This window comes from Megalopta genalis, unplaced genomic scaffold (assembly GCF_051020955.1).
Source record: "Megalopta genalis isolate 19385.01 unplaced genomic scaffold, iyMegGena1_principal scaffold0287, whole genome shotgun sequence".
Lineage (NCBI taxonomy): Eukaryota > Metazoa > Arthropoda > Insecta > Hymenoptera > Halictidae > Megalopta > Megalopta genalis.
Window position 1 is genome coordinate 150,757 of NW_027476356.1, and position 14,244 is coordinate 165,000.

At 36.9% G+C, this 14,244-nt stretch overlaps 2 non-coding genes across 2 annotated transcripts; both read left to right on the plus strand.

The window, feature by feature from the left end:
• Positions 1-10,057: 10,057 nt before the first annotated feature.
• On the plus strand, positions 10,058-11,978 carry LOC143263006 (small subunit ribosomal RNA). Its single transcript, XR_013036603.1, has one exon. It is a non-coding gene; the product is annotated as a small subunit ribosomal RNA (ribosomal RNA).
• A 1,331-nt stretch (positions 11,979-13,309) lies between these two features.
• Positions 13,310-13,464, plus strand: LOC143263018 (5.8S ribosomal RNA). Its single transcript, XR_013036609.1, has one exon. It is a non-coding gene; the product is annotated as a 5.8S ribosomal RNA (ribosomal RNA).
• The last annotated feature ends 780 nt before the right edge of the window (positions 13,465-14,244 follow it).

Genomic DNA, 14,244 nt, shown 5'->3' on the forward strand with positions numbered 1-14,244 from the left:
GGCACTTTACTCTTGACATTTTTCGGTTTTTTCAATTTTCTGGAAAATCCTATCATTAGATTTTTTTAAAAATACGATATTCTTGCTTAACTAACGTTTTTACATAGGGATTAAGCATTTAGAACGAAATCTAATGTAGGAAAATGGTACTTTACTCTTGATCGGTACGTTGGGACTTTGAAAATATTCGGGCGTTCCAATCGCTCGTCTGTTGCATCATAGCGCGTCTCGGCGCAATCGACCGATTCGCTCGACCCATTATTTTCGATTTACGGCTAAAATAAATTTTTCTCATTTTATTCAATAACATATTCTTGCTTAGATAACTTTTTTACATAGGGATTAAGCATTTAGAACGATATAATGTTTAAAATAAGGGCACTTTACTCTTGACATTTTACGGTTTTTTCAATTTTATGAAAAATCCTATCATTAGATTTTTTTAAAAATACGATAATCTTGCTTAACTAACGTTTCTACATAGGGATTAAGCATTTAGAACGAAATCTAATGTCAGAAAATGGCACTTTACTCTTGACATTTTTCGGTTTTTTCAATTTTCTGGAAAATCCTATCATTAGATTTTTTTTAAAATACGATATTCTTGCTTAACTAACGTTTTTACATAGGGATTAAGCATTTAGAACGAAATCTAATGTAGGAAAATGGTACTTTACTCTTGATCGGTACGTTGGGACTTTGAAAATATTCGGGCGTACGCGGCGCGCTCGGCGCTTCGAACAGCTCCGGTGTCCCCATTATTTTCGATTTACGGCTAAAATAAATTTTTCTCATTTTATTCAATAACATATTCTTGCTTAGATAACTTTTTTACATAGGGATTAAGCATTTAGAACGATATAATGTTTAAAATAAGGGCACTTTACTCTTGACATTTTACGGTTTTTTCAATTTTATGAAAAATCCTATCATTAGATTTTTTTAAAAATACGATATTCTTGCTTAACTGACGTTTCTACATAGGGATTAAGCATTTAGAACGAAATCTAATGTCAGAAAATGGCACTTTACTCTTGACATTTTTCGGTTTTTTCAATTTTCTGGAAAATCCTATCATTAGATTTTTTTAAAAATACGATATTCTTGCTTAACTAACGTTTTTACATAGGGATTAAGCATTTAGAACGAAATCTAATGTAGGAAAATGGTACTTTACTCTTGATCGGTACGTTGGGACTTTGAAAATATTCGGCCGTACGCGGCGCGTCTCGGCGCTTCGAACAGCTCCGGTGTCCCCATTATTTTCGATTTACGGCTAAAATAAATTCTTCTAATTTTTTTCAATTACATATTCTTGCTTAAATAACTTTTTTACATAGGGATTAAGCATTTAGAACGATACATTGTTTAAAATAATGGCACTTTACTCTTGACATTTTACGGTTTTTTCAATTTTCTGAAAAATCCTATCATTAGATTTTTTTAAAAATACGATATTCTTGCTTAACTAACGTTTCTACATAGGGATTAAGCATTTAGAACGAAATCTAATGTCAGAAAATGGCACTTTACTCTTGACATTTTTCGGTTTTTTCAATTTTCTGGAAAATCCTATCATTAGATTTTTTTAAAAATACGATATTCTTGCTTAACTAACGTTTTTACATAGGGATTAAGCATTTAGAACGAAATCTAATGTAGGAAAATGGTACTTTACTCTTGACCGGTACGTTGGGACTTTGAAAATATTCGGGCGTTCCAATCGCTCGTCTGTTGCATCATAGCGCGTCTCGGCGCAATCGACCGATTCGCTCGACCCATTATTTTCGATTTACGGCTAAAATAAATTTTTCTCATTTTATTCAATAACATATTCTTGCTTAGATAACTTTTTTACATAGGGATTAAGCATTTAGAACGATATAATGTTTAAAATAAGGGCACTTTACTCTTGACATTTTACGGTTTTTTCAATTTTCTGAAAAATCCTATCATTAGATTTTTTTAAAAATACGATAATCTTGCATAACTAACGTTTCTACATAGGGATTAAGCATTTAGAACGAAATCTAATGTCAGAAAATGGCACTTTACTCTTGACATTTTTCGGTTTTTTCAATTTTCTGGAAAATCCTATCATTAGATTTTTTTTAAAATACGATATTCTTGCTTAACTAACGTTTTTACATAGGGATTAAGCATTTAGAACGAAATCTAATGTAGGAAAATGGTACTTTACTCTTGACCGGTACGTTGGGACTTTGAAAATATTCGGCCGTACGCGGCGCGTCTCGGCGCTTCGAACAGCTCCGGTGACCCCATTATTTTCGATTTACGGCTAAAATAAATTCTTCTAATTTTTTTCAATTACATATTCTTGCTTAAATAACTTTTTTACATAGGGATTAAGCATTTAGAACGATACATTGTTTAAAATAAGGGCACTTTACTCTTGACATTTTACGGTTTTTTCAATTTTATGAAAAATCCTATCATTAGATTTTTTTAAAAATACGATATTCTTGCTTAACTAACGTTTCTACATAGGGATTAAGCATTTAGAACGAAATCTAATGTCAGAAAATGGCACTTTACTCTTGACATTTTTCGGTTTTTTCAATTTTCTGGAAAATCCTATCATTAGATTTTTTTAAAAATACGATATTCTTGCTTAACTAACGTTTTTACATAGGGATTAAGCATTTAGAACGAAATCTAATGTAGGAAAATGGTACTTTACTCTTGATCGGTACGTTGGGACTTTGAAAATATTCGGGCGTTCCAATCGCTCGTCTGTTGCATCATAGCGCGTCTCGGCGCAATCGACCGATTCGCTCGACCCATTATTTTCGATTTACGGCTAAAATAAATTTTTCTCATTTTATTCAATAACATATTCTTGCTTAGATAACTTTTTTACATAGGGATTAAGCATTTAGAACGATATAATGTTTAAAATAAGGGCACTTTACTCTTGACATTTTACGGTTTTTTCAATTTTATGAAAAATCCTATCATTAGATTTTTTTAAAAATACGATAATCTTGCTTAACTAACGTTTCTACATAGGGATTAAGCATTTAGAACGAAATCTAATGTCAGAAAATGGCACTTTACTCTTGACATTTTTCGGTTTTTTCAATTTTCTGGAAAATCCTATCATTAGATTTTTTTTAAAATACGATATTCTTGCTTAACTAACGTTTTTACATAGGGATTAAGCATTTAGAACGAAATCTAATGTAGGAAAATGGTACTTTACTCTTGATCGGTACGTTGGGACTTTGAAAATATTCGGGCGTTCCAATCGCTCGTCTGTTGCATCATAGCGCGTCTCGGCGCAATCGACCGATTCGCTCGACCCATTATTTTCGATTTACGGCTAAAATAAATTTTTCTCATTTTATTCAATAACATATTCTTGCTTAGATAACTTTTTTACATAGGGATTAAGCATTTAGAACGATATAATGTTTAAAATAAGGGCACTTTACTCTTGACATTTTACGGTTTTTTCAATTTTCTGAAAAATCCTATCATTAGATTTTTTTAAAAATACGATAATCTTGCATAACTAACGTTTCTACATAGGGATTAAGCATTTAGAACGAAATCTAATGTCAGAAAATGGCACTTTACTCTTGACATTTTTCGGTTTTTTCAATTTTCTGGAAAATCCTATCATTAGATTTTTTTAAAAATACGATATTCTTGCTTAACTAACGTTTTTACATAGGGATTAAGCATTTAGAACGAAATCTAATGTAGGAAATTGGTACTTTACTCTTGATCGGTACGTTGGGACTTTGAAAATATTCGGCCGTACGCGGCGCGTCTCGGCGCTTCGAACAGCTCCGGTGTCCCCATTATTTTCGATTTACGGCTAAAATAAATTTTTCTAATTTTTTTCAATAACATATTCTTGCTTAAATAACTTTTTTACATAGGGATTAAGCATTTAGAACGATACATTGTTTAAAATAAGGGCACTTTACTCTTGACATTTTACGGTTTTTTCAATTTTATGAAAAATCCTATCATTAGATTTTTTTAAAAATACGATAATCTTGCTTAACTAACGTTTCTACATAGGGATTAAGCATTTAGAACGAAATCTAATGTAGGAAAATGGTACTTTACTCTTGATCGGTACGTTGGGACTTTGAAAATATTCGGGCGTTCCAATCGCTCGTCTGTTGCATCATAGCGCGTCTCGGCGCAATCGACCGATTCGCTCGACCCATTATTTTCGATTTACGGCTAAAATAAATTTTTCTCATTTTATTCAATAACATATTCTTGCTTAGATAACTTTTTTACATAGGGATTAAGCATTTAGAACGATATAATGTTTAAAATAAGGGCACTTTACTCTTGACATTTTACGGTTTTTTCAATTTTATGAAAAATCCTATCATTAGATTTTTTTAAAAATACGATAATCTTGCTTAACTAACGTTTCTACATAGGGATTAAGCATTTAGAACGAAATCTAATGTCAGAAAATGGCACTTTACTCTTGACATTTTTCGGTTTTTTCAATTTTCTGGAAAATCCTATCATTAGATTTTTTTTAAAATACGATATTCTTGCTTAACTAACGTTTTTACATAGGGATTAAGCATTTAGAACGAAATCTAATGTAGGAAAATGGTACTTTACTCTTGACCGGTACGTTGGGACTTTGAAAATATTCGGGCGTTCCAATCGCTCGGCTGTTGCATCATAGCGCGTCTCGGCGCAATCGACCGATTCGCTCGACCCATTATTTTCGATTTACGGCTAAAATAAATTTTTCTCATTTTATTCAATAACATATTCTTGCTTAGATAACTTTTTTACATAGGGATTAAGCATTTAGAACGATATAATGTTTAAAATAAGGGCACTTTACTCTTGACATTTTACGGTTTTTTCAATTTTATGAAAAATCCTATCATTAGATTTTTTTAAAAATACGATATTCTTGCTTAACTAACGTTTCTACATAGGGATTAAGCATTTAGAACGAAATCTAATGTCAGAAAATGGCACTTTACTCTTGACATTTTTCGGTTTTTTCAATTTTCTGGAAAATCCTATCATTAGATTTTTTTAAAAATACGATATTCTTGCTTAACTAACGTTTTTACATAGGGATTAAGCATTTAGAACGAAATCTAATGTAGGAAAATGGTACTTTACTCTTGATCGGTACGTTGGGACTTTGAAAATATTCGGCCGTACGCGGCGCGTCTCGGCGCTTCGAACAGCTCCGGTGTCCCCATTATTTTCGATTTACGGCTAAAATAAATTCTTCTAATTTTTTTCAATTACATATTCTTGCTTAAATAACTTTTTTACATAGGGATTAAGCATTTAGAACGATACATTGTTTAAAATAATGGCACTTTACTCTTGACATTTTACGGTTTTTTCAATTTTCTGAAAAATCCTATCATTAGATTTTTTTAAAAATACGATATTCTTGCTTAACTAACGTTTCTACATAGGGATTAAGCATTTAGAACGAAATCTAATGTCAGAAAATGGCACTTTACTCTTGACATTTTTCGGTTTTTTCAATTTTCTGGAAAATCCTATCATTAGATTTTTTTAAAAATACGATATTCTTGCTTAACTAACGTTTTTACATAGGGATTAAGCATTTAGAACGAAATCTAATGTAGGAAAATGGTACTTTACTCTTGATCGGTACGTTGGGACTTTGAAAATATTCGGGCGTTCCAATCGCTCGTCTGTTGCATCATAGCGCGTCTCGGCGCAATCGACCGATTCGCTCGACCCATTATTTTCGATTTACGGCTAAAATAAATTTTTCTCATTTTATTCAATAACATATTCTTGCTTAGATAACTTTTTTACATAGGGATTAAGCATTTAGAACGATATAATGTTTAAAATAAGGGCACTTTACTCTTGACATTTTACGGTTTTTTCAATTTTATGAAAAATCCTATCATTAGATTTTTTTAAAAATACGATAATCTTGCTTAACTAACGTTTCTACATAGGGATTAAGCATTTAGAACGAAATCTAATGTCAGAAAATGGCACTTTACTCTTGACATTTTTCGGTTTTTTCAATTTTCTGGAAAATCCTATCATTAGATTTTTTTTAAAATACGATATTCTTGCTTAACTAACGTTTTTACATAGGGATTAAGCATTTAGAACGAAATCTAATGTAGGAAAATGGTACTTTACTCTTGATCGGTACGTTGGGACTTTGAAAATATTCGGGCGTTCCAATCGCTCGTCTGTTGCATCATAGCGCGTCTCGGCGCAATCGACCGATTCGCTCGACCCATTATTTTCGATTTACGGCTAAAATAAATTTTTCTCATTTTATTCAATAACATATTCTTGCTTAGATAACTTTTTTACATAGGGATTAAGCATTTAGAACGATATAATGTTTAAAATAAGGGCACTTTACTCTTGACATTTTACGGTTTTTTCAATTTTCTGAAAAATCCTATCATTAGATTTTTTAAAAATACGATAATCTTGCATAACTAACGTTTCTACATAGGGATTAAGCATTTAGAACGAAATCTAATGTCAGAAAATGGCACTTTACTCTTGACATTTTTCGGTTTTTTCAATTTTCTGGAAAATCCTATCATTAGATTTTTTTAAAAATACGATATTCTTGCTTAACTAACGTTTTTACATAGGGATTAAGCATTTAGAACGAAATCTAATGTAGGAAATTGGTACTTTACTCTTGATCGGTACGTTGGGACTTTGAAAATATTCGGCCGTACGCGGCGCGTCTCGGCGCTTCGAACAGCTCCGGTGTCCCCATTATTTTCGATTTACGGCTAAAATAAATTTTTCTAATTTTTTTCAATAACATATTCTTGCTTAAATAACTTTTTTACATAGGGATTAAGCATTTAGAACGATACATTGTTTAAAATAAGGGCACTTTACTCTTGACATTTTACGGTTTTTTCAATTTTATGAAAAATCCTATCATTAGATTTTTTAAAAATACGATAATCTTGCTTAACTAACGTTTCTACATAGGGATTAAGCATTTAGAACGAAATCTAATGTAGGAAAATGGTACTTTACTCTTGACATTTTTCGGTTTTTTCAATTTTCTGGAAAATCCTATCATTAGATTTTTTTAAAAATACGATATTCTTGCTTAACTAACGTTTTTACATAGGGATTAAGCATTTAGAACGAAATCTAATGTAGGAAAATGGTACTTTACTCTTGATCGGTACGTTGGGACTTTGAAAATATTCGGGCGTTCCAATCGCTCGTCTGTTGCATCATAGCGCGTATCGGCGCAATCGACCGATTCGCTCGACCCATTATTTTCGATTTACGGCTAAAATAAATTTTTCTCATTTTATTCAATAACATATTCTTGCTTAGATAACTTTTTTACATAGGGATTAAGCATTTAGAACGATATAATGTTTAAAATAAGGGCACTTTACTCTTGACATTTTACGGTTTTTTCAATTTTATGAAAAATCCTATCATTAGATTTTTTTAAAAATACGATAATCTTGCTTAACTAACGTTTCTACATAGGGATTAAGCATTTAGAACGAAATCTAATGTCAGAAAATGGCACTTTACTCTTGACATTTTTCGGTTTTTTCAATTTTCTGGAAAATCCTATCATTAGATTTTTTTAAAAATACGATATTCTTGCTTAACTAACGTTTTTACATAGGGATTAAGCATTTAGAACGAAATCTAATGTAGGAAAATGGTACTTTACTCTTGATCGGTACGTTGGGACTTTGAAAATATTCGGGCGTTCCAATCGCTCGTCTGTTGCATCATAGCGCGTCTCGGCGCAATCGACCGATTCGCTCGACCCATTATTTTCGATTTACGGCTAAAATAAATTTTTCTCATTTTATTCAATAACATATTCTTGCTTAGATAACTTTTTTACATAGGGATTAAGCATTTAGAACGATATAATGTTTAAAATAAGGGCACTTTACTCTTGACATTTTACGGTTTTTTCAATTTTCTGAAAAATCCTATCATTAGATTATTTTAAAAATACGATAATCTTGCATAACTAACGTTTCTACATAGGGATTAAGCATTTAGAACGAAATCTAATGTCAGAAAATGGCACTTTACTCTTGACATTTTTCGGTTTTTTCAATTTTCTGGAAAATCCTATCATTAGATTTTTTTTAAAATACGATATTCTTGCTTAACTAACGTTTTTACATAGGGATTAAGCATTTAGAACGAAATCTAATGTCAGAAAATGGCACTTTACTCTTGACATTTTTCGGTTTTTTCAATTTTCTGGAAAATCCTATCATTAGATTTTTTTAAAAATACGATATTCTTGCTTAACTAACGTTTTTACATAGGGATTAAGCATTTAGAACGAAATCTAATGTAGGAAATTGGTACTTTACTCTTGATCGGTACGTTGGGACTTTGAAAATATTCGGCCGTACGCGGCGCGTCTCGGCGCTTCGAACAGCTCCGGTGTCCCCATTATTTTCGATTTACGGCTAAAATAAATTTTTCTAATTTTTTTCAATTACATATTCTTGCTTAAATAACTTTTTTACATAGGGATTAAGCATTTAGAACGACATGTTGTTTAAAATAATGGTACTTTACTCTTGTGATTTTTCGGTTTTTTTTGATTATTTTGAAAAATAAATTTTTGTAATTTTTTTAAATACGATATTCGTGATCAGTGAACGATTTCACATATGGATTAAGCATTTAGAATCGTGCGGACGCGTTATTAAAAAAGTTTACTCGATGCGATGGGACTTTAAAAAGTTTGTGAAAATTTTCATATTGGGAAAAAATGTGTAATTTTTTGTCTAGTTTACGGTAGTGTAATTTATTTTAATGTTTACTATAAAAATTTTTTTCGTTCGTTCACGCGCTATGTTACAACAGCACGGCCGGGCGGTCTGTTGCCGCAGCGGTTTACACTCATAAGCGCGCGTGCTATTCGGCCGGCGGCGCCGGCGTCCTTGCCGGCCGTTCGGTATCTATAAGAGATACACGGTCCGTGCGAGGCGGACGGAGCAGAGCGGGTTTTGGGCCAATTCTACGATCTCGGTCGAGAAGCTGTCTCAGAGCTCCTTCGGGGCTTCGGTCCTGACTGTTTCGTGCCGTTTACGTTACGGACTTTTCTCCACACAGCGTGGCCACGGGTCGGTGTCTTTGACCGAATGGCCCATATGTGGCAAGCCCTACGGGGTTGGTTACCCGTATGCACTTTGTATGTATACTCGTACTCACTGAGCAATCGACTCTTCTGTCCGAGCGATGGAAAAATTTTTTAAAATGCATCTGTAAGATTTGGAAGCAAATCGTACCAATTGAAAACTGTGGCTAAAATGAATAGCCCAGTGGAGAGAGAAAACTATCAAAAAACTGATTTTTTAAATCAAGAGGTGTCAGAAATCGAAATGCCTAGCGCGAGCGGAAGAACACGCTTTCTCGCCAGTCCAGCATGTGTCCTGTCCGTTCTTCCTCGGCTTGCCGATTTTGCCCAGATCAGAGGTTTCGTGCTTCCGGCGGTCAGAAGATCAGCGTGAGCGTACGCGCTTCCACGACTATGGCATCACCCATGTACTTTTTCCTTTGAATATATTTGAGTACATAAAAAATATTAAAACATATAGAGAGAACTGTGTCTTGGATCTTAAAAATTTGTCAATAGCGATGATATATTATTACTTAACTTGAAGTATTTGTACGTTTTAGCTGGGACGTACATTTATCTTACAAGATGTTAATAGCGAGACTCTTGAAGATAAAATTATCTTGTGATTTTATGAAGGCAAAGATAGAAACGTACGAAGCTGGCGTACGTAGAAAAATGTGATTTTACGATAGAACAAAAATATAATACGTACGTTTTTGGGCGTACGGTAAAATATCTGTATGGTAGAAAAATGAAAGAAATTGAGCGTTAAAGAAGATATGTTACAAGCGCGGAATGTGGCAAAACTTGTACATATTTGAAAGAGAAAAGTGGTGTGTCGACCTGACATATATATATGAAACAGGCGACGATGGAAAAGGATTTAAATTTTGTCCATTTTATATATACATATTGTATAGTTCCCTGGTTGATCCTGCCAGTAGTCATATGCTTGTCTCAAAGATTAAGCCATGCATGTCTCAGTACATGCCGTATTAAGGTGAAACCGCGAATGGCTCATTAAATCAGTTATGGTTTCTTAGATCGTACTAAAATTTACTTGGATAACTGTGGTAATTCTAGAGCTAATACATGCAAAACAGAGTTCCGACCAGAGATGGTAGGAACGCTTTTATTAGATCAAAACCAATCGGTGGCGGGTGTTTACACTCGTCCATCGTTTGCTTTGGTGACTCTGAATAACTTTGTGCTGATCGCATGGTCTTATAGCACCGGCGACGCATCTTTCAAATGTCTGCCTTATCAACTGTCGATGGTAGGTTCTGCGCCTACCATGGTTGTAACGGGTAACGGGGAATCAGGGTTCGATTCCGGAGAGGGAGCCTGAGAAACGGCTACCACATCCAAGGAAGGCAGCAGGCGCGCAAATTACCCACTCCCGGCACGGGGAGGTAGTGACGAAAAATAACGATACGGGACTCATCCGAGGCCCCGTAATCGGAATGAGTACACTTTAAATCCTTTAACGAGGATCCATTGGAGGGCAAGTCTGGTGCCAGCAGCCGCGGTAATTCCAGCTCCAATAGCGTATATTAAAGTTGTTGCGGTTAAAAAGCTCGTAGTTGAATCTGTGTGTCACAGTGTCGGTTCATCGCTCGCGGTGTTTAACTGGCATTATGTGGTACGTCCTACCGGTGGGCTTTGCTCTTCACGGGGCGGTCCAACTAATATCCCATCGCGGTGCTCTTCACTGAGTGTCGAGGTGGGCCGGTACGTTTACTTTGAACAAATTAGAGTGCTCAAAGCAGGCTACCTTCGCCTGAATACTGTGTGCATGGAATAATGGAATAGGACCTCGGTTCTATTTTGTTGGTTTTCGGAACCCCGAGGTAATGATTAATAGGGACAGATGGGGGCATTCGTATTGCGACGTTAGAGGTGAAATTCTTGGATCGTCGCAAGACGGACAGAAGCGAAAGCATTTGCCAAAAATGTTTTCATTAATCAAGAACGAAAGTTAGAGGTTCGAAGGCGATCAGATACCGCCCTAGTTCTAACCATAAACGATGCCAGCTAGCGATCCGCCGAAGTTCCTACGATGACTCGGCGGGCAGCTTCCGGGAAACCAAAGCTTTTGGGTTCCGGGGGAAGTATGGTTGCAAAGCTGAAACTTAAAGGAATTGACGGAAGGGCACCACCAGGAGTGGAGCCTGCGGCTTAATTTGACTCAACACGGGAAACCTCACCAGGCCCGGACACCGGAAGGATTGACAGATTGATAGCTCTTTCTTGATTCGGTGGGTGGTGGTGCATGGCCGTTCTTAGTTGGTGGAGCGATTTGTCTGGTTAATTCCGATAACGAACGAGACTCTAGCCTGCTAAATAGACGTAATTATGGTATCTCGAAGGCTCTCGGCTTCTGCCGGTGGGGTTTTTACTACCAACGTACAAACAAATCTTCTTAGAGGGACAGGCGGCTTCTAGCCGCACGAGATTGAGCAATAACAGGTCTGTGATGCCCTTAGATGTTCTGGGCCGCACGCGCGCTACACTGAAGGAATCAGCGTGTGTTCCCTGGCCGAAAGGCCCGGGTAACCCGCTGAACCTCCTTCGTGCTAGGGATTGGGGCTTGCAATTATTCCCCATGAACGAGGAATTCCCAGTAAGCGCGAGTCATAAGCTCGCGTTGATTACGTCCCTGCCCTTTGTACACACCGCCCGTCGCTACTACCGATTGAATGATTTAGTGAGGTCTTCGGACTGGTGCGCGGCAATGTTTCGGCATTGCCGATGATGCCGGGAAGATGACCAAACTTGATTATTTAGAGGAAGTAAAAGTCGTAACAAGGTTTCCGTAGGTGAACCTGCGGAAGGATCATTACAATGTTCCAATATATCTCAAAGAGAGAGGAGAGGAGGAGAGAAAATGAATTCGATTAGTTTGTGGATAAGAATTCATATAAAAAAAAAAGATATTGTTGAGCCCGCCAGATCATTCGTGCGTGATTTACACGGCCAGACGTGTGTACTACACGTATTAGGCCTTTGATCTGCGTTGCGTAGGCCACAACAAATCTTTCAAAGAGAGAGAGATATATGTGTTGTTGGGGTTTGTGATTATGAAGGTGCCCCAACGCACAAAAATATATAAAAATGTACAAAGTTGGGATGTGGTGTGGTGGAGAAGAGTTGGGCCCGACCAGATCATTCGTGCGTGATTTACACGGCAGACGTGTGTACTACACGTATTAGGCCTTTGATCTGCGTTGCGTAGGCCATCTTCCTTCCAAGACACACACGTGTTGGGGTTTGTGTGATTTTATGATAGTGCCTCAACACGGAAAAATAAGCGTACGAGAAGAGTTGGGCCCGACCAGATCATTCGTGCGTGATTTATACACGGCCAGACGCGTATTATATTACACGTATTAGGCCTTTGATCTGCGTTGCGTAGGCCATCTTCTCGATAGAGAGAAAGCCAATGTATTCTTTTTTCTTTCTTTACACACACACACACAGTTGTAGTAGGACAGGGAGGGATGCGAGCGTGCTTAATCACGCTTCCTCAAGTCTTCGCTGTGGTGTAAAAAAAAAAAAGAAAAAAAGGAATCGTTGGGAAAGTCCAAAGGACGAAAATATCGGGCAGTCTGAAGATAACTTAATGCTCGTTTACATTGGTATCAAGAGAGACCGGCTTGTGTAGCTCGTTTCAATGCTGTGTCGTTGTCATTGACACCCTACTCTGTTGCGCGCTAGTGGCAGCATGAGCGTGGGACGTATATATATATGACACCCAGCTAGAGCCGGCCGTGAGTCCGTCCGGTGTAAATAACGACGAAAGGAGAGAGAAACTTTTCGAATCCAGTATCGGGTTGATAATTGTCCAGTTTGAATATCCATATCCCCGTCGTTTTTGGAGGTGATATACTCTCTGTGTTTCTTCGATAGAAGGCTTTTCAATGTTCTATTCGCTCCGACCGTCGAACTTGCAAGAAAACAGTGGTTTTGGATTTGCTCGTACATATATATATGGTTTCGACGGAAATATCTCGTTCTTTAAGGGACAATTATGTCGTTGTACGACGACTCCCGAATCTCCTTCGCGCGCTGGTTGGAGCTCTTCGGGTATCGGCTTGTTCCGAAATATAACACAAAAATGTGGTGGATAGCAAATACACATTATATATATATGAGAGAATAAAAGGGAAAAATTACCCTGAACGGTGGATCACTTGGCTCGTGGGTCGATGAAGAACGCAGCTAATTGCGCGTCAACGTGTGAACTGCAGGACACATGAACATCGACATTTCGAACGCACATTGCGGTCCACGGATACAATTCCTGGACCACGCCTGGCTGAGGGTCGTTTACGTACTTATAAACTGCTTGCGTTGATGGCACTTGTTGCCTATATACGTACGAGCGAATGGTGGGCGCTTCGTCGGCGTTTGTCGCGGTCCTATGAATATTGAGAAATTTTACGTACGTCTAACAGTCTTCGAGAGAGATGGAAATCGTGTTCGAACTAGCGTGAGTGTGGAAGGCGGTGTCGTGTGTCGTATATGTTTTATATACGTCCGCCCGTCTGAAACACCGCTTCGAAGCGGTGACAAAATCTTTTTCGGGACGATTCGTATCCGTAGAACTATCGAGATTTCACTGGTACATTTTCAACGCGCTCCCGACGTCGCCTGAAATGAAACGAGATGGGTTTAACCCACGAAAGCGTACTACACGAGTCTGTCCTATGTGAAGACTGTGTACAGAGATCGAACGAACGCATGAAAGAAATTGAACGAAAGAACACATAACCCGCAAAAATATAGAGTAGAATTGTGACCGTTGCTTCGAATTTGAATTTATATGTATATATATATCATAGCCCCAGGGAGTGGAACCTATGAGTGTGGAAGGATGTCTCTTACCGTTATGTTGCCAGAGGAAAAAAAGTCTCTCTCTTCGTACGACACATTTGTGTACGAATTGTATCGATGGCTATATAGATCCGATGTTGCACATATTCTGAGTAAAGAACACCCCACCCGGGTTACCGTCCTAAAACTCTTCTATTGGTGTGGCTATGATGTGTGTGTCAACGCAATCGCGAGTCTGGTTCTACGGAAAACCGTTTGTCGGTCGCCCCATA